Source organism: Chiloscyllium plagiosum, chromosome 16, assembly GCF_004010195.1.
Source record: "Chiloscyllium plagiosum isolate BGI_BamShark_2017 chromosome 16, ASM401019v2, whole genome shotgun sequence".
Classification (NCBI taxonomy): domain Eukaryota; kingdom Metazoa; phylum Chordata; class Chondrichthyes; order Orectolobiformes; family Hemiscylliidae; genus Chiloscyllium; species Chiloscyllium plagiosum.
This window is the reverse complement of record NC_057725.1, coordinates 12,577,229-12,603,164: the sequence shown is the minus strand read 5'-3', so window position 1 is coordinate 12,603,164 and position 25,936 is coordinate 12,577,229. Positions and strand designations below refer to the sequence as shown.

General features: G+C 41.1%; 2 long non-coding RNA genes across 4 annotated transcripts in view; one reads left to right on the top strand and one right to left on the bottom strand.

The window, feature by feature from the left end:
• Positions 1 to 21,832, bottom strand: part of LOC122557655 — a 174,263-nt gene extending 152,431 nt beyond the window's left edge. For 2 of the 3 annotated variants that reach the window (XR_006313894.1, XR_006313893.1), the window contains exons 1-2: positions 21,756 to 21,832; positions 9,033 to 9,154 (exon numbers count right to left, since the gene is read on the bottom strand). This is a non-coding gene — a long non-coding RNA (uncharacterized LOC122557655). The other variant, XR_006313895.1, reaches the window with a different exon arrangement.
• Positions 21,833 to 21,865: 33 nt separating this feature from the next.
• The window catches only part of LOC122557654, a 31,847-nt gene continuing 27,776 nt past the window's right edge, over positions 21,866 to 25,936 (top strand). The window contains exon 1 of the long non-coding RNA XR_006313892.1: positions 21,866 to 21,978. This is a non-coding gene — a long non-coding RNA (uncharacterized LOC122557654). The remainder of the gene's footprint in view (positions 21,979 to 25,936) is intronic.

Here is a 25,936-nt window from a genome sequence, read left to right as displayed (position 1 = left end):
TTCGGCCCCTTGCATTGAAATAAATGCAGTTTAATTTATTAGTCCTACCTTGTCCCTGCCTGCCCTGACTTTTTGACTCACTTCTGTTCTCAGCTGGACCCGTCTCTGATCGATCTCTTTCTTCACTATCTCCCTGGGTCCCACCCCCCTAACCTTACTAGTTTAAATCCTTCCAAGCAGTTCTAGCAAATTTCCCTGCCAGTATATTAGTCCCCTTCCAATTTAGGTGCAATCTGTCCTTCTTGTACAGGTCACTTCTACCCCAAAAGAGATTCCAATGATCCAAAAATGTGAATCCTTCTCCCATACACCAGCTCCTCAGCCATGCATTCATCTGCTCTATCCTCCTATTTCTGCCCTCACTAGCCCGTAGCACTAGGAGTAATCTAGATATTACTACCCTTGAGGCCCTCCTTTTAAAATTTCTGCCTAACTCTCTGTAATCTCCCTTCAGATTCTCAACCTTTTCCCTTCCAATGTCATTGGTTCCAATGTGGACAATGACCTCCTGCTGGCCCCTCTCCCCCATGAGAAAATTCTGCACTCTCTCTGAGACATCCTTGATCCTGGCACCAGGGAAACAACACACCATTCTGCTTTTTCTCTGCTGGCTACTAATATGTCTGTCTGTACCTCTGACTACAGAATCCCCTAACACAATTGATCTCTTGGGAGCCGACGTACCCCTCGTTGCATTAGAGCCAGTCTCAATGCCAGAAAGTTGGCTGTTCATGTTATGTTCCCCTGAGAATCCATCATCCTCTACATTTTCCAAAACAGCATACCTGTTTGAAATGGGTATATCCACAAAAGACTCCTGCCTAGGTGCCGAACTCTCTCACCCTTCCTGGAGTTAACCTATCTATGTGACTGTATCTGAGACTTCCCCCCTTCCTATAACTGCCATCCATCACATACTGCTGCTGTTGCAAATTCCTCATCGCTTCTATCTGTCTCTCCAACCGATCCACTCGATCTGATAAGATTTGCATCCAACAGCATTTATGACAGATATAATCCGCAGTGACCCTTAAATTCCTTTTAAACTCTCACATCTGACAAGAAGTACATACCACTGCAAAGGCCATTTTTGCTCCTTCACAATCTACAGACACAGAAAATAACACCATCTTATTCCTCTACAAACACTGCCCCAGGTTAAATTAATAGCTCTGGCTTATATTTTAAGTTTAATCAAGAGACTAATGTCCAAAAACATATAATCAAGAAAGAATCCACTATACTCACTACTGTAGCCTTTCTCTTTGGACAGACTTAAAACAACAATTAACTTATCTGATTCTGTGCTGTGAACTTCGCCCAACAGTTCCTCCAAGATTAGTTGTGAATTTCACTGTTTGTTAATTTTCCCAGATGCACTCCGATATCCAGCGATACACGAATTCAAACAGCAAAGGCGGTAACTGTGCAGGTTCTCTCTTTCTCTCTCTCCCCTGCACTGTCCTCACCATGTGCTTCCTTTGTCTGCCATCTGCAAACTTACCAACCATGCCTCCTACATTCACATCCAAATCCTTTGTATAAGTAAAAAAAAGCAGTGTACCCAACATTGATCCTTGTGGCACACCACTGGTCATGGGCCTCCAGTCTGAAAAGCAACCTACTACCATCAGTCTCTGTCTCCTATCTCAAAGCTAATTTTGTATCCAATTAGCTAGCTTCTCCAGACTCATGTGATCTAACCTTACTAACTAGTCTATTGTACAAAACCTTGTTGAATGCTTTGCTGAAGTCCATATAGACAATGTCCACTGCTCAGCCTTCATCAATCTTCTTTACCATCTCTTCAATAAACTCAATTTAGTGAGACATGATTTCCCACGCACAAAGCCGTGTTGACTATCCCTAATCCGCCCTTACCCTTCTAAATGCATGTAAATCCAATCCCTCAGAATCCTCTCCAACAAGTTATATACCACTGACATAAGGCTCACTTGACTATAGTTCTTTGACTTTTCCTTACAGCCTTTCTTAAATAATCCCTATTGATGAAATCAAATTCCTGACAGCCATAGGCCAGTAGAAGATCTTCTAAGCAAACTTCAGTCCAGATGGAAGTCAGGTTGTTTCCAAGTATTTGGGAAGTGATCACATAGTCAACATTTGTAAGGTAGTCAAAATAATGAAATCTAGGAACTTTACTCGGTTCCCAAATATTTCAGACGGGGGTGGGAGGAAGAAACATGCAGTTTATTGTGAGCTATGGAGCACCCCACGTATAGTAACAAATGGACTGGAGTAGGCCATTCAGCCCCTCAAGCCTGTTGTACCATTAAATTAGATCATGGCTGATTTGTTTTAACATGTTTGTGTGATTTGCTGGTTTTACTTTTGACCTTTGCTGTTGTTCACTTCAGATGTTTCCAGAAGGGTAAAATTCTACATAGAGTCACTCCGATAGCAAATAACTATGAGATCCAATAGCACTAGGGATACAAAAAAAAACAAAGAATTGAAGGTACTGGAAATGAGAAACACAATCATATATTGCTGGAAAAAACTCAGTAAGTCAGGCAGCATTTGTGGAAAGAAAGCAGAATTAACATTTGGGTCCAGTGACCCTTCTTCAGAACTTATTGTAGCTAGAAAAAAGTTGGTATAAATGCTGAAGATGGGGAGGGGAGGAGTAAACATTAGGTGGAGGTGAAGCCCAGAGACAGAAAGAGAGGAAAACAGTTGGGCAGACAAAACAACGATTAAAGGTCAGCCTAGGAGAATACGTAGTGAGTGATGGGGACCACTAATGGCTGACAATGGGAGGATTGTGAAAACTAAGCCTGGTGTGGGAGGCAGTAGGGGGGTGTTGTTAGAGTAAGAAAATAGGAGAACATGCTCAAGCCCTAAAGTTGTTGAACTTGATCTTGAGTTCAGAAGGCTACAGGGTTCTCAAGATAAAAATGAGATGCTGTTCTTCCAGCTTGGGCTGAGCTTCACTAGAACACTGCAGGAAGCCTAAGACAGAAACGTTCATCAGGAAGCACAGTACTGTTCTGAAGTGGCGGGCAACTTCATTTTTGCTGGGTCAATTTTGCTGATGGAAAGTAGGTGTTCTGCAAAGTGGTCATCCAGTCTGCACCACGTCTCCCCAATGTAGGGGAGAACACATTGTGAGTAGTGAATATAGTACATTAGATTGATTGAAGTCCAAGTAAATCACTGCTTCATCTGGAAAGTGTGTCTAGGGCCTTGGATAGTGAAGAGGGAGGAAGTAAAAGGTGGTGTTACACCCTGTGCAAGGGAAAGTGGTGTTGGGAAGTGTTAGGAGTGGAAGGGGAGTGGACTAAGATGTCACAGAGGGATCGGTCCCTGTGGAAGGCTAACAAGGGAGGGAAGGAGACAATGTGTTTAGTTATGGCTTCCCACTATAGTTGGCAGAAATAGCGACTCATGATCCTTTGACTGTGGATACTGGTGGGATGGTTGGTGAGGATGAGGCAGTTCCTATCGCTGTTGTGGTAGGGAAAAGAGGAGATGAGGGCCAAAGTAAGACAGATGGGTTGGACATAGCTGAGGGCTCTGTTAACGATGGTGATGGGGAATCCTCAGTTGAGGAAGAAGATGGATATTTCAGAGATCTCCTTGTTGAAGTTGGCATCAGAGGAACAGATGCGATGGAGATGGAGAATCTGGGAGAATGGAATTAAGTCTTTACAGGAAGCAGGGTGTGAGGATGTACAGTCAAGGTAACTGTTGGAGTTTGTGGGTTTATAGAGCATATCTGTGGTCAGCCTATTCCCAGGAAAGGAAACAGAGGTATCGAGCAAAGGAAAGGAAGAATCAAGAGGTGGACCAGGTGAAGGTGAGATCAGGGTGAAAATTGTAAGTGAAACAGACAAACTTTCACAGTTCCATACGAGAGAGAGAAGCAGCACTGACAATGTCATTGATTTGCCAGAGAAAGGGTGTGGGTGGGGAGCAGAATAGGACTGGAAAAAAGAACATTCTGAAGTTCTGAAGAAGAGTCACTGGACCCGAAATATTAATTCTTCTTTCTATCCACAGATGCTGCCAGCATGGCTGAGTTTTTCAGGCAATACCTGTTTTGTGGCCATAGGCACAGGCCTATCTTCAGCTTGTTTTAGACATGTTGTTCAATACAGGTCGTTGAAACGAGAAGCCGGCATCCTATGATCAATTACCCTTTATTTACAAATGCATAATCAGTGACATTGATCCCAGCTCCCTCAGAGCCACTCTGAAACTGAACAAGATGTCTGACACACCTGTTTTTATTTGTTAGCCAAGACTCCCTGATTGAAACAGATTAACAGCACCAATTTGGGAATTCATATTCTATGATGTCCAGCTGGCTGATCTTGTTACAATCATTGCAGGCGTGAGTGCTAGAACTTGTTTGGGTGCTGTCCCCCTTGCAGAAACTAGCTGCATCAACATTAAGGGATGCCCTTATTGCCAGAGATTGCATTCCAGGATGAGACACACAAAAGGTGTTAAAGCACGCAGAAAATAGTGAAATCAGTTGCCCACAATCATAAGATATTTTTTCCAGGTTTTGAGCAGCAATGATCTTTGTCATATGTCAACCTTCAGGAATGAGTTTCAGTTAATGACTTTGGGGTAGAATTGTCAAACAGCAGAAGCATGGGGGCAAAGTTGTTTTTAGAATTTTGGTGAAATGCTGTCATATCCTACATTCTTGCCATATTCCAGGCCCCTTAATGATTTCACTAATTCTGTGATCTTGAAGGGATCATGCCATGATTTGCATTTTACGGCACTATTTTATCAGTGCATGACAGATGATGCATTTTATTTTATTTTCCAATTGCGTCCTTGCTTCTATAGCGTAGCACTAACAATTTGATTGATGTATAATTCAGAACAGGTGATCTTTTAGGGCTGCTCCAAGGTGGCAAATCAGGCTCCAGCACCTCCAACTCGAGTAAGTAAATGCGAGGCCTTTCCTGCCACGATTTCCTCCCATTTGGCATGGTATGCAGCATCAAGAGACTAGGTGAGGTGGCCTGCAATCTTGGGTCACCAAATGATAGGAAACAATGGACCAACATTCATGTCACACCTGTCAGTATCCAAGCATCTCTGGGAAGCAATGATCTAAGCAACAGACTGAATTCCACGACAAAACCTTGTGGAATCCCAGAATCATCAGTCTCATTAATGAGCAACCCTCAGGTTTTACAGCATGTTCTCCAAATCTTATAACTTCATATTGAGGGCCAATCAACCACAAAATGAAATATCATTGGAGGTTTTGCCATCAAATGTTATATTGACATCAGTTGCCTACAAATAACACATATTAGAATTGAAGAAGCAAGTTACTATGACACCAAAAGTTTTTACTTACTATGCTATTCTTCTCATGCTAAACACAGCCAGGCTATCTCTCACCAATCTGACTTTACTGATGCGACTGTCATCAACTAAATTCTGTAACACCATTTGGGTCAGCAGTTTCCATCCTGCAAATGTGCACAAGCCTTTAAATGCCAACTGGGAACAGCAAATTCTGCCAGTATTGCCTCACCCAGTCACCCACATAAGAACTTAACAGGAACAACAGTGATTGCAGTTACTCAGTACCAGACAAAAATGGTGAACAGTTCCTAGAATGGGCATTCAAAAACTACCTTGCTTTGATGCCCAACTCCAAACAATGAAATATCTGTCATGAAGCCAGATGGGGTTGGAACTACACCTCTGACGTCTGCTTGATCATCTCCCTTAATCCTGGATAACTTCCTGCATAATCAACACAGACAAGGCTTATTTACATTGACCTAACCTTCCAGTCATCAATAGTGCAAGAAGATGTGATGAAAAACTCATAAAGCAGCTGACCAAAATACAGCAAGATCTTGGACCACACCATTGTGTCAGAGAATGAATATCAGCATTTTTGTGATGTCATTTGCTTTTGCAGTTATTCCCTGCAGCTACCAATTAATCAATATCTCATTCCTTGATCCAGATAGCGTGACATTTCTAAAACAATGTGAATCATCTGGTGATCCTGAGATAGCAGACCATTTCATCGAGTCTTTCAATGCTACATGTCATACTTGATGAGAGAAAACAACAGCAGGGATCAATTTTACTCATTTCAGTCTGAAGTGTTGAAGCCCAATTTGCTAAGTTAGCAAATCCCAGCATTACTTGTACTAAATCATCCATCAGTTTCCCTGAATCAAGATGCTACTCAATCTTTGTCAGCTTTTTGACCTGATGATCCTGTTTTGATTGTCACTTACATTTCCACAAAATTTGACTAGTAATTTCAAGTAAATGTTAGATAATTAGACATTGGACGTTGGAGTCAAGAGTAAAAGTCAATGGGGGGAAGATGGTGAAGTAGTGGTAATGTCACTGTACTAGTAAAACCTGCTTTGGGGCATAGGTTCAAATCCACACACAATAGCTTGTGAGTTTAATTTCAATTAAAATTTGGAATTGAAAAAGTTATTCTCAGCAGTGGTGACCATGGAACAACCATCAATTGTCCTAAAATCCATCTGATTCACTTCTGTCCTTTAGGTAAAGAAATGTGAAATCTTTGTCCTGTCCATATAATTCCCTAATGATTTGCTCTTAAGTGTCCTCTGGAATGTCCTTGCAAGCCACTCAGGTCAAGGACAATTTGGAATGGGCAGCAAATTCTGGCCTTGATCTTGACACCCAGATCCAATTCAAGAATTTAAAAAATTAACTGACTTCTGTTTAATCTGCTATTTCACTTATTTGCACCTGGGCAGAACAAGTAAGGCAAAGGGATACTTAACAAGTAGTAGTACCCTGGGAAGCACCAAGGATTAGAGGGATCTTGGTGTGCATATCCACCAGTCCCTTAAGGTAACAGTCACATGGATAAAGTTATTAAGAAGGCTTATGGGATACTTGCTTTTATTAGCCAAGGCTTAGATTTTCAGAGCAGGGAGGTTATGTTGGCACTGCATAAAATAATGGTTAGTCCAGAGCTGGAGTTCTGTGTGCAGTTCTGCCAACCAAATTCTAGAAGGAATGTAATTGCAATGGAGAGGGTGCAGAGGAGATTTACCAGGATGTTTCCTAGACTGCAGTTTTTTCATTATGAAGAGAGGTTGGATAGACTGGGGTTATTTTCTTTAAACTAGAGGAGACTGAGGAGGAGGGGGACATGATTGAGATGTATAAAATTATGTGTGCACTGATAAATTGGAAGGGAATCTCCTTGGTGGAGGGATCAATGACCAGCAACATGGATTTAAGGTAAGGGACAGGAAGTTTAGAAGAGATGTGAGGAAAATATTTTTCATTTAGAGAGTGGTGGGAATCTGGAACTTACTGTCTGTGAGGGTGGTAAAGACAGAAACTATCAGAACATTTTTGAAGTACTTAGATGTGTACTTGCAATGCCAATGCACGCAGGGCAATGGGCCAACTGCTGGGAAATGATTTGATTAATTAGAATAGTTGGGTGTTTATTTTTGACCAGTGCATACTCAATGAGCTGAACTACGACTCTAGTAACTGTAACAAAAAACAAATATTTCATTGGCTCTGTGAATGCTACTTTGACAATTCATAAGAAAGACATTTTATTTATTTCTCTGTAATGCTGGTGAAAAATGACAATTTAACTTATCATTCAACAGGTTTAATTGGAGGCATTAGCTTTCGGAGTGCTGCTCCTTCATCAGGTGGTTGTCAGCAGCACTCCAAAAGCTAGTGCTTCCAATTAAACCTGTTAGACCATAATTTGGTGTTGTGTGATTTTTAACTTTGTACACCCCAGTCCAACACCGGCATCTCCAAATCACAACTTATCATTGGCACTGAGAATTTATAAACCTTTGCAAAATGAATGCAACAACTCCTAAGTAAATTTGGCAGCCTAAAATTGCTTCACACTTATACTACAATTGTCGCATAAAATATCCATTGATCAGAAATTGTTTCTGGAGTACATCTGGTTTACATAAATGATAATATAAAATAGAAACCCCATATCAGTTTCACAACTAACTTTAGAGTCAATCTGTAGTCCAGTGTGAAATAGTAAAAGTAATGTAATGCCAGAAGAATGCATGTTAAGCAAACACAGAAACAGCTGTTAATAGACTACATTGACAAACAAATATGGAAAAAAAATGTTCTGTCGAAAGGTTATACAAGAATGTTAACCTACTTCACTTTGCAGATACTGACAGCCTTTTTGTGTACTCTTAAAATAGCAGAGCGCACAGTTTTCATTTGAGTAGGGAGATGGTATCCAGGTAGCAACATGACATGAGAATCTGAGAGTGCCATTTGCAAGGTCAGATGGTGAACAGTCAGTCATAAATGGCTCTCAAAAACTAACACAAATACAAATACAGATGAAAATATATTTTATTACCAAAAGAATAAAAGAATCTTCTAATTTCAGACATGCCTATAACTATGAAGTTCTCTGAAAGGATCACATTCTGAAGCTAGAAATCTGTTTTAGGTGCAGACCATCCACAATTATGCAAAGTAATTGTAGAAAACTAAATGAAGCTATCTGTAACCGGGCTGCTGGCACATTATCCACTTGTTAATGACTTAATTCACAAGCGGTTGAAAAAGCAATGGTTCAGTATGCTAGAATGATCTTAAAAAAACTCTTTATTTGTTAAAGTTCCAACATCAGGGAAACCAAGAGTATTTCAAAACTGATTGAATACTTCTTAAGTGTAATCACTTAAGGAAACCTGACCACAAATATTAGTACAGCAAGATCTCAAAGCAGTAATGAGAGAAATGATAAATTGTTTTCATGATGTTGAATAAGGAAGCAATGGTTTGTCCAGGACATCCAATTCATTATGTAGTGCAATAAATTCTCATGTCCACCTGAAAATCAGACAGGACCTGGGTTTAACATCTCAACTGAAAGACAGCTTATCTTGACAATGTGCTAAATCTCAATACAGATAGTCATCCATTAATGCAGTTTCACTATAACACTGTTTTCATTTTACTCCCATCATTCCAATAATGTAAATTTTTGAAATAACCTGGGTTCTTACCCCATTCCCAACAGCTTCGAGGAATAAATGCGGGCCAAAACTCAGCCTTCCTGGAGAAGTTTCTGGTCATTAAGCTCAGTCTGAGTCATATCTCTGCCGATTACGACTTCTAAGCACTTTAGCTGTGAAAGCAAATAAATCGTGGCTAAGAAAAGCGTTAAATTTGAGAGCAAAATTAGATGTATTCTCCAGATTTGAGTGTGGTGAACAAAACGTGGATATCTGAAGTGCTTTGGGTCTCACTGATTCAACTTTGTATACAATTCAATGTAATACTGATAAAATTAGTCAGTATCTCAAGTGAAACTCTGTGAAGTGCAACTCAATAGTTTATTCACATCCTGAGATAATGGATGGTTTGGAAATACTTTTGGCATCCTGAATTGAACAGAAACCAACAAAAGCAATCTTGTATATGATGCAAGAAACATTTAAAGGTATTTCCATATTTGTTTTGGTGGTTCATATTAACTTTCTGTTTATATTCTGTATATTTGACATTCCAGGAATGTAATCCAAAACTCTTGTACGGATTTCTCTAGAAAAAAATCTGTATTGAATAATTATTTTTTCAGGAATTCAGCTGCAGTGTTAATCGAAAACTACCTGTAATATATTGGAGTATCAACCAACATTAGGTGGTGAGGAAACTGGAATTGGGATGATAGGGAAGAATGGGTGCAAGGCATGTATGTGAGGAATGTGGGATGGAGAGAAGAGATAAGATATGGATCTCAAAAACATGACCTTCTGATCAAAAGATGTTAGTTAAACATCTATTGTAGTGATTGCAACGAGAGTAGCCAGGTGGATCTCATAGAATATGAGTTCCCTGACTGGGGCTGTTAATCTGGTCCTATCATGGAGCACTCGCTATTGGATAAAAACAGGAGTGTCAGACATCCTGTTTACTCTTAGAGCTGGCTCTGAGGGAGCTGGATCAGTGTCAAATGTTTTCCATGTGTAAATAAAGCATGGCTTGGTGAAGAGGTACCGGGAGAGAATTTTGGGAAATGTGATCACAATTCTGTAAGTCTTAAGATAATTATGGGTAAGGATAAGACTTGAGTGAAAATGCTAAATTGGGGGAAGGCTTATTATAACAGTATTAGGCAGGAACTGGAGAAATTAGATTGTGGGTGGCTGTTTGACAGTAAATCCACACCTGACCTGTGGGAGTCTTTTAAAAGACAGTTAATGAGAGTTCAGGATGTGCATGAAGATGTAAAATAAGGATCTAAGGGGGGAGGTTTAAAGGAGATGTGTGAGGGAAGTATTTTACCCAGACAGTGGTAGCTTGGAACGTGCTACCAGGGATGTTAGTAGAGTTTAAGAGGCATTTAGACAGAAACATGAATAGGCAGGGAATAGAGAGATATGACCATATGCAGGCACATGGAACTAGTCTGGAATGGCATCATAGTTGTTCTATGTTCAATATACCACATCCTGTCTCTCAGTGTCCATCCTCCACCACACAGGATCCATCTACAAATATTCTTCTGGGGAGTCTTACTTCTGCTCCTCAGGTTCCTTTGGGTTTCCCCATTTTGTTTTCGCACAAATGGTCTTTTGGGGACATATAGTTCCACTACCAGACACTCATAGGGTCTCCTCATTAGCTCAAGCTATTAGCAGTAAAGCAGTTTTTTGGTACCTGACCCTGTAACATAAGGGTCCAGCTCGCTATGCAGTTTTGGTTAACCACACATCTTTAATCCTGCCCATCCAGCTGAAGTGGAAGGGGGGCATGTTCTGTCAGAATACGCTGGGGAATTCAGGCTGATAATATAGGCAAAATGTTTTACTATTCCTGACACAGCTCGCAAGTGCTTCTCACACATAGAAAGTACTTGAAGTGCAAGGGGTTGCAAAGGCCAATTTTGATTTGGCAACTATTAGTGGTGAAACTGTCGGTGTGATTCCAACATATTCCACCAAACCCAGAAAGGAACATGAGTTCACATCCCTGGGAGGGGCTAACAAATTATGGCCTCAATGTGCTTCCCTTCTATTTTGTGTTTCACCTGAGCTATCCCAGTTCCTAAGTATGAGACTTGGACCTCATCATGTGCCTTCTGGGAGTTAACTTTAATCATAGGGTGACAAAGAGTGTTAGAAGCTCCTTTATCAATGTCAAATGTTTGGTCCTTGTCTCTGTCTATTGGAGATCACCCACTTATTGTAACAAGCAGTCTGGTCAGGAAAGCTTCCCCAGTACTTTAGCTCGCCTCTAATGAAATATTGATGGAGAAATGTGAAAACCCGAGGGCAAGCATGTCTATGTGTATTGCTGACCCTGAAATATGAAGGCAAATTTGTATTGGCAGTTTAGGTGGAGGCAGATGGACCAAAATCCATTACTAGTATTAGTCTGGTGAAATATTTGCCCATTGTGCCGGTGTCATCATACTTTCGGGGTCGGTCGCTTCTGTTGGTCCCGTGGTGGTTTTAAAGCACGGCAAGTTGGGACTTTTATTTTTCAAGCTCCTCATAGCATTTCAAATGGTCGTTGCAAGGACTGTTTTCTTTGCCAGGACTCTGACCGCAGCCTATAACCTGCATTTCTCATTCAGCTCATCCACAGCTTTCTGAGCTGCATCCCAATTACTGACCAAGTGCTCTGCCTTCTGTATGCTCTATCACACTGGGTCTGAAACTATCCCAAGTGTGCCACATTCACCTGGTTCCTCTCTCCTTCTCAGTTGCTTTGACTCTGACTTTCTCCAGTTCCGGCTTCTCTTTCTCCCCTCCATACTTAGCTTCATCTTCTCCCATTCTCTAGCCTGCTACATGTGAAATAACTCCACGAATGCCAGTATCCTATCACCAATGTCACCCTTTATTTATACTTAGATAGTACGTGACATTGACCCAGCTAGCACAGTGCTGGCTTCTCCATATTAGGAACTCTGCTGGAGCTGGCCCCTGAGTTGTGTGAGGGGTGATCCTTTAATCAAAACTGGAACTTTTGACATTTCAGCATCGAGTATCTACAATAACTAAAAACATAGAGTTCGTGAAAAGACCAGCATAATCGACATGTAACCGAGTCCAGGAACTACCCAGCCATTCCCACCAACGTGGGGGATCTGCTGGCAGTAATTTTTGTCCATGTTGGCAATCAGGGCACTACCCCACTAACGCAATCTGTACTGCTCCATATTGAGCAGCACTTCAAAAAAAATCCCTAAGAGTATCAAGTCACAGAATGTAATCTGGATGGGTGATAGATTTATAGAGTTTTCATTATTAATTCATCAGTTGTGGACATCACTGGCCAGGCCTGCATTTATTACCCATCCCAGAGGGCAGTTAAGAGGCTGAAAATGTGTTGCTGGAAAAGTGCAGCAGGTCAGGCAGCATCCAGGGAACAGGAGAATCGACGTTTCGGGCATAAGCCCTTCTTCAGGAATGAGGAAAGTGTGTCCAGCAGGCTAAGATAAAAGGTAGGGAGGAGGGACTTGGGGGAGGGGCGTCGGAAATGCGATAGGTGGAAAGAGATAAAGGTGAGGGTGATAGGTCAGACTGGGGTGGGGGCGGAGAGGTCAGGAAGAAGATTGCAGGTTAGGAAGGCGGTGCTGAGTTTGATGGATTTGACTGAGACAAGGTGGGGGGAGGGGAAATGAGGAAACTGGTGAAATCCGAGTTCATCCCTTGTGGTTGGAGGCAGTTAAGAGGCATCCACTGTGTTGGGTCTGAAGTCACATGAAGGCCAGGCCAGATAGAGATGGCAGTTACTTCCCCCAAAGGACATTAGTAAACCAGTTAGGTTTTTTCTGACAATTGACAATGGTTTCATGACCATCATCAGACTCTTAATTCCAAATTTGTATTAAATTCAGATTCCAACATTTGTCATGATGTGATTCTAAACCCAGGTTTCCAGAACATTGGCTGGGTCTCTGGATTAACACTACAGCAATAATACCACCAGACCATTGCTTTCCATGATTCCGTGCATCCACAGATACCTACTACAGGCAGTTGACCATGCACAAGGAATTTTCAGATAGTTCAATAAGAAGCGATAGGTTAGTTATGATACATTAGTTCATTAGATTAAAAAAAAGTATACCACCTTTAACAGATTAAAGTGGTGAAGGCAATATTCTTGTCTTTAGCTGAAGGGAGTGTTGCATCTTCTTCTTCCTCTTATGGTATATCTTTTGTCTAGCAAAGCACCTATGACATCAAGGCAGCATTTGACTGAGGTGGGAACGAGGAGCCTTTGCAAAATGTGAAATCAACAAGTATCAGATGGAAAACTTTCCACATATTGGTGTCATACCTAGACCATAGTCCAAAGAAAGATGGTTGCATTTATTGGAAGCCAATCACCACAGCTCCAGGATATTATACTGCAGGAGCTCCTCAGGATATATAATAACAGAAAGTGAAGACTGCAGATGTTGGAGGTCAGAGTCGAAAGGTGTGGCACTGGAAAAGCACAGCAGGTCAGGCAGCATCTGAGGAGCAGGAGAATCGATGTTTTGGGCATAAGCCCTTCATCAGAAATGTCTGAAACATTGATTCTCCTGCTCCTCAGATGCTGCCAGGATATATCATAGGCCCAATGACATTCAGTTGCTTTATTTAGGTCCCTCCTTCCATCATAAAGCCAGATATGGTGTTGCTTCCTGTTGAATCTTCAGTACCAATTGCAGATACTGAATGTACTGAATATTCAGACTTGGGATTGGTCTGTAACATTCATATCATGCAAGTGCCAGACAATGATCATCTCCGAAAGAAAGAAAGAATCTAACCATTTCTATTTTATGTTCAATGGTATTCTCATCATAAAATCCTCTACGATCAACATCTTGGGGATTATCACTGATCAGAAATTGAACTAGATCAATCATATAAATATCAACTGGAAGAGCAAATCAGTGGTTGGGAAGTGAAGCAAGTAACTCATCTTGTGACTCCCTGAGCCTGTCCGCCAAATGCAAGGCACAAGTAAGGAGCATAGTGGAGTATTCTCCACATTGCTTGATGAGTGCGGTTCCAACAATGCTCATGAAGCTTGAGACCATCCAAGACAAAACATCCTATTTGATTGGAACCCCAGCCACGTTCACTGTCACTCAAGCACATTGGTGACAGTATATTCTATTTACAAGATACACTGTCAAGGCTCACTTCAACTGAATTTTCCAAAACAGTAGTCTCAATTTCAAAAAGAACAATGACAATAAAACACCATAACTTGCAAATTGCCTATCTGTTTTGGAAATATTTTGCCATTTTTTTCCCAATATCACTTGGTTAATCTCCTGAAACTCCAAACCAAACATAACTCTGGGGTACTTACGCGACATGAACTGTAATGGTTGAAGAATAATTCTTAGTACAGTACATAATCTCAATGATATTTAGGGATGCATAATAAATGCTAGCCTTGTTGACATTCCACTAAGGAATACAAAAAAATTTTCAAATGTTGTTTCTTTGCCCCAGCATATTATTGCACAATAAAGATTATGGACAGTTTTCAACTTTAATTCCAAAAACTCTGTGACTATAGCAAAGCTGTTTGACTCATACTTGCATGAGAAAAATTATTTGAAAACCTGTTTTTCTTTGAAGAACCCAACAAACCTTTATGTAATATTTGTCATAATTATACCAGAGAAGTGATATTGTGATGCAATTAGCATTGAGTTGCCTGCATCAATAAAAACAAAGATTGTCATTTATATTTGTTTTTGAGACGTTCTTTTTAATGTAGAGGCAGCAGTTTTTTCTGTCCAATTTAGAAGGTTTACAGTAAACTATCTAAACTGAACAGAGAAGCATCTTCTAGTCTGACAGTCTGACACTCTAACTTTTGTGTTCTTTCCACAGATGTTGTCTGGTCTGCTATTTGCAAAGTTTAGTTATTTAGATTGGAGAAGGCTTCGAACTGGTACACAGCATATTCTCAGTATGATTGCAAGCAGTAGGAGTTTTGAAATTTACTAATAATCACAAAGAACAGAAGTCAGACGAAGCCAGGTTACAGTTGAATAGTTTGCCCTTTCATCAGGGGACCTGATGCCATGAGACTTTATGGGATCCAGCAACAATATTTCAATATTGAGGACTTCCTTGGCAGCTTCCCACCTAACTGTATATCAGGTCTACCACAGGTCTGCATTCACATTCGCATTTTAGAACCATCAACAATGGCTTTGAGTTAATCATTAGACTTTTAGCTCCAGATCCTTACTGAATTCAAATTGCATGATCTCCTCAAGTGGAATTTGAACCATAAGTCTCCCCCAATAAAGCTTCACACACACCAGTGCACACCAAATTGGATATCCCACTTGAATGCTGATTTGATCAATCTTTACGATTCTCCTCAGAATAGCAAGCTCTTTTTTGGGATATATAATGTTGAGGTGCCAGTGTTGGACTGGGGTGGGCAAAGTCAGAAGTCAGATGACACCAGATTATAGTCCAATTTGAAATCTCAAGTTTCTGGATCGTTACCCCCCTCCCCCCTTCACCAGGAGAGACTAAAGGTTTGAATCCCATATAGGAGATCATAGAATCTGAATTCAATATGGATCTGGAGTTTAAAGTCTTATAATGAACTTGAAACCATTGTTGATGGTTGTAAAATGAGAATGTGAATCCAGACCCATGGCAATGTGGTAGATTTGATATCCAGTTAGGAGGGAAGCTGTCCATGAAGTCCTCAACATTGACATTAGATCCCATAAAGTCTCATGGCATCAGGTCAAACATAGGCAAGGAAATATCCTGATTACCACATCCAGCTCAACTCCATCCCGCCGCCCCCCCCCCACCAACCTCTCACCAACCCCCCCACTCCCCGTGCGCACACACACACTCACGACTTGGAGAAAGCACTGAGGGCAGCATAGGTTCAGAATGTACTGTCAGTGAGGGACTTCAGTGTCACCCTCAACACTAGCTCAATCGCGCCACCAAACTGGTTCAGTCTTAAAGGACATTGCTGCTAGATTGAGTCTGTGGCAGATGGTGAGGGAACCAATAGGAGAAAACAAACTTGACCTCATCTTCACCAATCTGCCTGCCACAGACACATCTGTCTATAACTGTATCAGTGACCATTGCACAGACTTTGCTGAGACAAAGTCCCACCTTCGCATTGAGAAGATACTCCGTTGTGTTATGTGGCACCATTACTGTGGTAAATAGGATAGATTTTGAACAGATCCAACAACCCAAGATTGGGCATCCATGAGATGCTGAGGGCCATCAATAGCAATTAAAGTGTATTCCAACCAATCTGCAAATCTCATGACCCAGTATGTGTCTCATTCCACCATAGCTATCAAGTTAGCAGATCAACCCTGGTCCAATGAAGACTTCTGGAGGCAAGCCAGGAGCAGCACAAACCTAAAAATTGGGTGTCAACCTGGTGAAGTTACAAAGCAGGACGATCTGTGTGCCAAACAGCATAAGCAGCAAGTGACAGACAGAGCCAAGTGATTCCACAACCATCAGATCCAAATTCTGCAGTCCTGCCATTTCTAGTCATGAATTGGGTGGACAATTAAACAATTCATAGAAGGAGGAGACTCAACAAATATCCCCATCTTCAACAACAGAATTGTCCAGTGCATCAGTACAAAAGGTGAGGCTGAAGCATTCGGAATAGTCTTCAGCCAGAAGTGCAGAGTCAATGATCTATCTTGGCCTCCTAACAGATGCTACTCTTCAGCCAATTCAATTCACTCTACATAATATCAAGAACTGGCAGGAGATGTTGGATAAAGGCTATGGGCCGTGACAACAGTCCAGCAAGAGTACAGAAGGCCTGTGCTCCAGAATTTACTGCAAACCTAGCTGAGCTGTTTAAGTATAACATCGACACTGACATCTACCCAACCACATTGAAAATTGTCCAGCTACATAGTGTATACAAAAGGCAGCACAAAACCAACATGATCAATTACTGAGCCGTCAGTCTCATGCAGTTGCGTCAATACTATGGCTTTAAGAAATGTATTTCGTCCTTTTTTTTGAAGAAAACTGTTTTGAGCTCGAGGTGCTGAGCCGTATATTCAAAGCCAATAAAGTAAAGGGCTTTTGAGGCCTTGGGTTTTTATTAAATAAAGTTCAGAACCTATAGAAAAATAGAAGCAGCATGAATGGGTTGAGTCAGGCTCCCACAGAACCAGGGCTTTTTTAGTTTAGCTTACAGCGATTGTTGGGATTTAGAAGTTGGCTGTGGAATCTGTCTTTCTTGCTATAGCTAAAAACTTGAGTTTTCTCTCTATTTTCTGACAATCTGTTTACTCACTTTGCCTTTGTCAAAGGTGTGTTTATGGGATTTTACTATATGTGATCAGATACTGTTTAGTAGTTAAATAATCTAGTATTCTGTTAAGTTTTCCTATAGCAGCTAAAGTCAAACCAATTCTTCATTCTTGTGTTTGTATTTTAACTGGAGAATAAAGTGTGATCTGCTTAAAGCAAAGTGGTGTAACCAATCAAATGTGATCTGGAACACAGCACCTTACACTTGCCTTTAAATAAAAGTTAGGGTCTCGTTTATCTCCTTGATATATTTGTTGGGGGGGGGGGGGCGGGTTTAGTCTGCTCCGTAAGACCATGTATTTGCTTACATACGCAGGAGCCACTTTACATTCTCCTCACCATTCACAATGTCAATTAGCTTTGTGTCAGTAAACTTGGAAATATTCAAATCATGTATATCTATTGAATAGCTAGGGCCCGAAGTCACCGCTTTCCACTTCATAAACAACTCATTCCCTGAAACTGCTAGGGGATAAATTTGTGGAGATGTTGACAGAAATTTTGCAGGCCTCCCTGAACACAGGATTAGTCCCTGGGACTGGAGAACTGCAAATGTGGTGCCATTGATTAACAAAGTGGCAAAGGATAACCCAGTCACTTGTCAACTTGATATTAATAGTGGGAAAATTGATGGAGGCCATAATGCCGAATAACATAAATATATACTTAGTGAAAAATAAGTTAATACTAGGCAGTCAACATGGCTTTGTCAAGGGCAGGTCATTCCTGACAAATTTCATTAAGCTCTTTGACGAGATGACTCAGGCAATGGATGATAGTAATGCTGTGAATGTTGTATACTTGGACTTTAAGAAAGTATTTGATATAGTGCCATTTGGCAGATTAGTTATCAGCTTAGAAATTTTTGTGATTGATGGGATCTTGGCAGCATAGTTTACAAGTTGGCTAAAAGATCAGAATCAGAGGTTAGGTGTAGGTGACATTTCTCAGACTGGAGACAAATTGAAAGTGATGCTACCCAGGACTTGGGTTTGGGAGCCTCGATTTTGCCTATTTATATTGATTTGGAGATGGGTGTTGAGAGCAAAATCTCTAAATTTGCAGATGATGCAAAGCTAGGGAGAATAATGAGTTGTGAGGATGATGCTGAGTGACTTCAGAGAGACATTGACAAGTTGACCAAATGAGCAGACACTTAGCACATGAATTTCTAACAAAAATATGTGAGGTAATGTGTTTGATAGAAGACACATGGAGAGACAGTACAGGTTCAATGGTACAACTTTGAGGACAATACAGGTATAAACAGACCTCGGGGTTCAAGTGCATAATTAGGTCTAACCCTAATTCTATTGCAAGTGGCCAGGCAAGTTGAAAATTGTTCAGTAGGCTTATAGGATCCTAGGGTTTATAAATATAAAGCAAGGAAGTGATGCTACACCTATACAAATCATTGTTCGGATCACATTGGAGTAACATGTTCAGTTCTGGGCACCTTATTTATGGCCATGGAAAGAGTGAAAAGGAGGTTTACTAGAAAGATATCAGGAATGAGGGATTTTTAGATACAATGAAAAATTAGAGAAATTGGGCTAATTCTGTTTGGAGCAGAGAAGATTAAGAGGTGACTTTATTGTATTGTTCAAAATTATGTACAATTTTGGCAGGATAAAGAAGGATACTCTGTTTCCACTGGGTGTATGTCAGTAACTAGGAATCATAATTTCAAGATTATTGAACAAGACACCTATATGTGAGACAACGAGAAACTTCTTTACTCAGGGAGTTGTTGGGATTCGGAATGTACAGCCTGGGATAGTGATGAAAGCAGATTCCATAGGGGGCTTCAAAGGAGAGTTGAATATATATTTGAAAATGCAGAATTCAGACAGACACTGAGATAAGGACTCACTGAGTAGATCTTTCAGGAGCCCTTATAGACACAATGGGCCAAATTATCTCCTTCTGTAAAATTATATGATTTATTTTTATTATTTGTCTCAGTCTGCAGCCTTTAAGGTGAGGCTATGTCCTAGTGGCATTATCGCTAAACTATTCATCCAGAAATCCAGGTAATATTCTGGGGACCCAGGTTCAAATTCCACCATGGTAGACAGTGGAATGTGAATTTGATAAAAATTAAATCTATTGACGACCATGAAATTGTAAATGAGCAAAAGTATTCACAAGGATTATACCAAAACTAAGATACGGCTGCCAGGAAAGGTTAAACAAGCTGGGACTGTTTTGTCCAGAAATGTGAGGCTGTTTTCTTCATAACTATTCTGAAGGATGCTTGACCCTTACACTTCAACTGTTTACTTCTTCAAGAACTGAAAGTTCCTCCTTCAATTTCTGATTTCTAGAATCCAGTTTTTTGCTTTTGTTCTGATATGATGAAGAGTCAGAGGAGGAAGCTTGTGTAAACAAACTAGTCAGGCCTAATGGCTTCTTTCTCTCGGGGAAGATTAATCAGAGATGGAACCAGGAATGAATTATAGGATTTTCCTTTTAGTTGCTCATAATTCAAGGAAAGGACTTCAGCTGTGGGCTTAACACTGAAACATTAGTAGTAGAGCACATTTCAGATTCACAGAAACAAAGTGAAAAACATTGAATCATAGAGATGTACTGCACAGAAACAGAACCTTCGGTCCAACTCATTCATGCTGACCAGATATTCTAAGTAAATCTAGTTCCATTTGCCAGCATTTGGCTGATATTCCTCTAAACCCATCCTATTCGTATACCTATGCAGATGCCTTTTAAATTTTATTATTGTACCAGCCTCTACCACTTCTTTGGCAGCTCATTCCACACAATCACCACCCTCTTTGTGAAAAGAATTGCCACTTAGGTCCCCCTTAAATCTTTCCTCTCTCACCTACACCCTCTAGTTTTGCACTCTCCCACTCCAGGGAAAAGACCTTGTTATTTCCTCTATCCATGCCCCTCATGATTTTATAAATCTCTGAAAGGTCACCCCTCAGCTTCCAACACTCCAGGGAAAATAGCCCCAGTCTATTCAACCTCTCCCTATAGCTCAATCCCTCCAATCCTGGCAACATCCTTGTAAATCTTTTCTGAATGCTTTCACGTTTCACAACATCCTTCCTGTAGGAGACCAGAATTGCACACAATATTCCAAAAGGGGCTTAATCGATGTCTTATACAGCTGCAACAGGACCTCCCAATTCCTTTACTCAATGCACTGATCAATAAAGGCAAGCATACCATATACCTTCTTCACTTACCTATCTATGCTCCGACACCACTTTCAAGGAACTATGAACCTGCACTCCAGATCTTTTCAGCAACACGCTACAGGGCAATACCATTAAGTGTACAAGTCCTGCCCTGATTTGCCTTTCCAAAATGCAGCACCTTGCATTTATCTAAATTAAACTCCATCTGCTACTCTTCGGCCCATTGGCCCATCTGATCAAGATCCCATTGTACTCTGAGGTAGCCTTCTTCGCTGTCCACTACACCTCCAATTTTGGTGTCATCCGTAAACTTACTAACCATACCTCCCATATTCACATCCAAATCATTTACATAAATGACGAAAAGCAGTGGACCCAGCACTGATCCTTGTGGCACACCTCTGGTCATAGGCCTCCAGTCTGAAAAGGAACCCTCCATCACCATCCTTTGTCTTCTAACTTCGAGCCAGTTCTGTATCCAAGTAGCTAGTTCGCCCTCTATTCCGTGTGATCTAACCTTGCTAACCAGTCTACCATGAGGAACCTTGTTGAACACCTTACTGAAGTCCATTTAGATCAATGCAGCACATACTGAAAATCTGGAACAAACAATTTGAAGAAAATATAATTCTCTACTACAGAAGAAAAGCCATCAGTCCAATAGCTGCATTTATGCTCCACATGAACCACCCTCTCAGTATATGAAAACAAAAGCAAAATACTGTGAATGCTGAAAATTAAAAAGAAAACACCAAGTGTTGGTTTGGCAGTATCTGCGAACAGAGAAACAGACTTAACGCCTCAAATAAAGGGCCTTTCTTCAACTGTTCTGAAGTGTCTCTCTTTTCTAGAAAAAAAAGCCCTTGCTGACAAGTAAAACCTCTCAGTCCAAGGGATCTTGTGGTGCAGTGACAGCAGTATCCCTACCTCTGAGCTAGGAGGTCCAGTTTCAAGTCGCACCTGCTCCACAGATGTATAATAACATCTCTGAACATTTTGATTCGAAAACGTCTGTAAAGTTCTAATTAGATCCAAGTCTTTATTTAATCCACTGTCTCTTAGAATGGGTTTCACCTTCTTCCCACTTTCTGGCTGGAAATTTCCCATAAATTCCCTCTTGAATTTTGATCCAGTGGCAGAGCAGTCTGTATGGGCCGAATGGTCTATGGTCTTCAGTTCTGGGATAGTACTTGCAAATTCTTTCCATATCCTCTATGATTCTTTACGTAATACGGAAACAAGAACTACCTACCTTTGGTCTGGGCTTGGTGAAACATTAATTATACCCCATCCAGTTAGAAACACTTGTACTAGTAAGTCTCACACTCATATAGTCATCAGCAAAATCAGAGGTAATCGCTAACGATCCCATTGGTACGGTATTTTTAACCATGTAAATATCAAGCTCCTCCTACAAAACACTACATTCGGTCGAATCGAGTTGTGTTGAGAACAAACGATCGTGTGAGCCGCAGGTAAGTGGATTCTGTTCCAAATCATAAACTTGACCTGGCCGTAACCAGGTTTACGAGTGTGTAAATGGAAACTTTCAGAGTAGTGTTAAATATTAAAGAAAAACAGCAGATGAACCTGCATCCTCGTCTACTCCATGGCCTTCCCCTCAGCAGTTGTCAGGGAGGGCGAAGGGTTTGAAAAGAATACAAGCAGAGCTGGCCCTGGAGATTTTATTTGAAACGAATGAAGCAAGCTTTAGAGGGAATCTGAGCAGAAGATTTCTCCAACTGTCAAAGACTAGCCGCCCTGGCCCCGGCCATGATGGGAAAGCTTGGTAGGGGTTATGGTATGGGATGGGATGGACTCTCCCCTCCCCCACTCCACTCCACCGCCCACGCGCACTCTCCATTGCTCGGCCGTTGATTGGTGAGATATCACAATCTTAAGCCCGCCCCTTAGCCTGCCATTGGCTGAGGGAAGCTGTCAGTTGGACAGTGTCGCGTGCGAGTGCTCGAGGCAGCGATCGTTAGGCTGACGCGGGAGCGAGAGGGGGAGGGGTAGGAATTGACAGATTTCAAATCTCGCAGTGAAATAACCAAAAATACTCACTTATTTGCTCCCTAGCCTGCAGCCACGTTTTCAAAATAAATAGCACATTTTCCGAGATGACATCACTTCTGAAGAAGGGTAGCGGGATGCATAGCGTGAACCCTGTTTCTCTGTTCAGATGCTGCCAGACCTGCTGAGTTTCTCCAACAATTTCAGATTTTATTTAAAATGTATTTGTTTTATATTCGTTCCTGAAATGTGAACTTCGCTGACCAGGCCAGCATTTATTGCCCAGGCAAAAGTGAGGACTGCAGATGCTGGAAACCAGAGTTTCAATTAGAGTGGTGCTGGAAAAGCACAGCAGGTCAGGCAGCATCCGAGGAGCAGAAAAATCGACTTTTCGGGCAAAAGCCCTTCATCAGGGCTTCATCATTGCCCACCCTAATTGCTCTGAGGGCAGTTAAGAGTTAACCACATTGCTGTGTATCCTAAACAAGTACTCAGTATCTTCCAAGGGAGAGAAACAGGATTGAATTATCGAAAAATGTGAAGTGAGGGAGGAAAGTTATTTGTTATGCACTATGGAGCTGATGTGGATCAGAGAAGAAGGGAGAATCTTGGTAATAACTGGACAATGCAAGTCAATCAGTACCAAGCAGTGACGTCTAGTGGTGATAGATTAACCTAAGGTTATGAGATTACCAATAAGTCTAGTTCAAGTCTAGCTTTGGGTAACAAGTAGGTTAGACCAGGGAAACCCAATGGATATCATATATCTAGACTTTCAAAAGGCCTTTGATAAGATGCCTCATGGGAGGCTGGTGAGTAAGGTGAGTGCCAATGGTGTACAAGGTGAGCTACTGGCATGGATTGAGGATTGCTGTCTGACAGAAGGCAGAGAGTTGGGATAAAAGGTTCTTTTTTGGAATGGCAACTGATAACAAGTGGGTCCCGCAGGGTTCAGTGTTGGGGCTGCAGCTGTTCACTTTTATATATTAATGATCTGGATGAAGGTACGGGGGAATTTTGGCGAAGTTCGCCGATGATACGAAGTTAGGCAGACAGGTAGGTAGTACTGAGGAGGTGGGGAGGCTGCAGAAAGATTTAGACAGTTTTAGGAGAATGGTCCAGGAAATGGCTGATGAAGTTCAATGTGAGCAAGTGCGAGGTCTTGTATTTTGGAAAAAAGAATATAGACATGGACTATTTTTTAAATGGTGAGAAAATTCATAAAGCCAAAGTACAAAGGGATCTGGGAGTGCCAGTCCAGGCTTCTGTAAAAGTTGATTTGCAGGTTGAGTCAGTGATTAAGAAAGCAAATGCAATGTTGTCATTTATCTCAAGAGGGTTGGAATATAAAAGCAGTGATGTGCTTCTGAGACTTTATAAAGCTTTAGTTATGCCCATTTGGAATACTGTGTCCAATTTTGGGCCCCACACCTCAGGAATGACATACTGGCACTGGAGCGTGTCCAGAGGAGATCCATACAGATAATCCCTGGAATAGAGGGCCTAACATATGATGATCAGTTGAGGATCCTGGGATTGTATTCATTAGAGATTAGAAGGTTGAGGGGAGATCTAATAGAAACTTACAAGATAATGCATGGTTTAGAATGGGTGGATGCTGGGAAGTTGTTTCCATTAGATGAGGAGACTAGGCCCTGTGGGCATAGCCTTAAAATTAGAGGGGGTCAATTTAGAACGGAAATGAGGAGACATTTCTTCAGCCAGAGAGTGGTGGGCCTGTGGAATTCATTGTCACGGAGCTCAGTGGAGGCTCGGACTTTGGGTGTCTTCAAGGCAGAGATTGATAAATTCTTGATCTCGCAAGGAAGGGCTACGGGGAGAGTGTGGCGAAGTGGAACTGAAACACCCATCAGCCATGATTAAATGGCGGAGTGGACTCGATGGACTGAATGGCCTTGCTCCCTCTCCTATGTCTTATATGATATGACATGAGATTACAGATAATGATTGAAAACAGTTCTGTTGCTGTTAATGGTCCACAGTTAATTATGAATTCTTAGGTTTGTGTTTCTGGATCTTTTCAAAATATACCCAATTTAACACATTGGTAATCCCACGCAATATGATGGAGTATGAGCTCATTGTGAAGATTGGATTTTGGTGACTGCATAATGAATGGACAGTCATTATTGCTACTAATACTTTCATGGATAAAAGCATCTGCAACAAGAAGATTGAGACCAAGGCCAAGTTGGTTTTCCTCTCCTTGATTCTCACATCATCTGCAGATAATGTCTGGCATAAATATCTTGCAGTACTCAGACATTAGGAATGCTACCAAGTCATTCTTGTAATGGAATTGCAGCCCACCACCTAGAGTACATGTTGTGCCCTTGCAATCCTTAATATTATTTCCAAATGATGCTCAAAGGGAGCACTGCTTGATGAACTGAGACAGGGTAGTAGGTGGTAGCAGGAAAATTAATAATAGAATATTAGGTATCATTAAATAGTTGAGAATATAATTTGAGATTGTTCCACAGCAATGCGGATAATAAAAAATGTTTTTAAAAAAAGCTTAAACAGGTTGCCACATTTGTCCTGTATGAAAGCTCTCAGTTACTACACAACATTTGGCCAGAACCTCAATTGCTAGTTATGAAATCTCTAATTAAATAGTTGCTATGGAAAAGATTACAGTGTTTCTGTAGAGCTAGTTAGCTTGATTCTTTATTGATGTTTTAATGATAGACAACACACAGTAAATTTCTTGCTGATCTGATTAGTCACAAACTACGTTAACATTTTATTAGTGGTTAATTTATTAACCATTTAAAAATTGTTAAGTTTGTTTTGCATGTCACAACAATGTGTTTCCCTCCAGTCAAAAGAGATCAGGCCTGAAATTCCATACCATTGTTGCAATATAATCTGCCTAGTAAGTTAAGGATTGTCACCTGAAAAATTTAAAATCCCCAGATATCATTTTTAAGACCATTAGACCATAACACATAGGAGCGGAAGTAAGGCCATTCGGCCCATCGAGTCCACTCCGCCATTCAATATGGCTGATGGGCATTTCAACTCCACTTACCCTTAATTCCTTGTGACATCAAGAATTTATCAATTTCTGCCTTGAAGACATTTAGCGTCCCAGCCTCCACTGCACTCTGTGGCAATGAATTCCACAGGCCCACCACTCTCTGGCTGAAGAAATGTCTCCGCATTTCTGTTCTGAATTTACCCCCTCTAATTCTAAGGCTGTGTCCACGGGTACTAGTCTCCTCGCCTAACGGAAACAATTTCCTAGCATCCACCCTTTCCAAGCCATGTATTATCTTGTAAGATTCTATTAGATCTCCCCTTAATCTTCTAAACTCCAATGAATACAATCACAGGATCCTCAGCCGTTCCTCATATGTTAAACCTACCATTCCAGGGATCATCTGTGTGAATCTC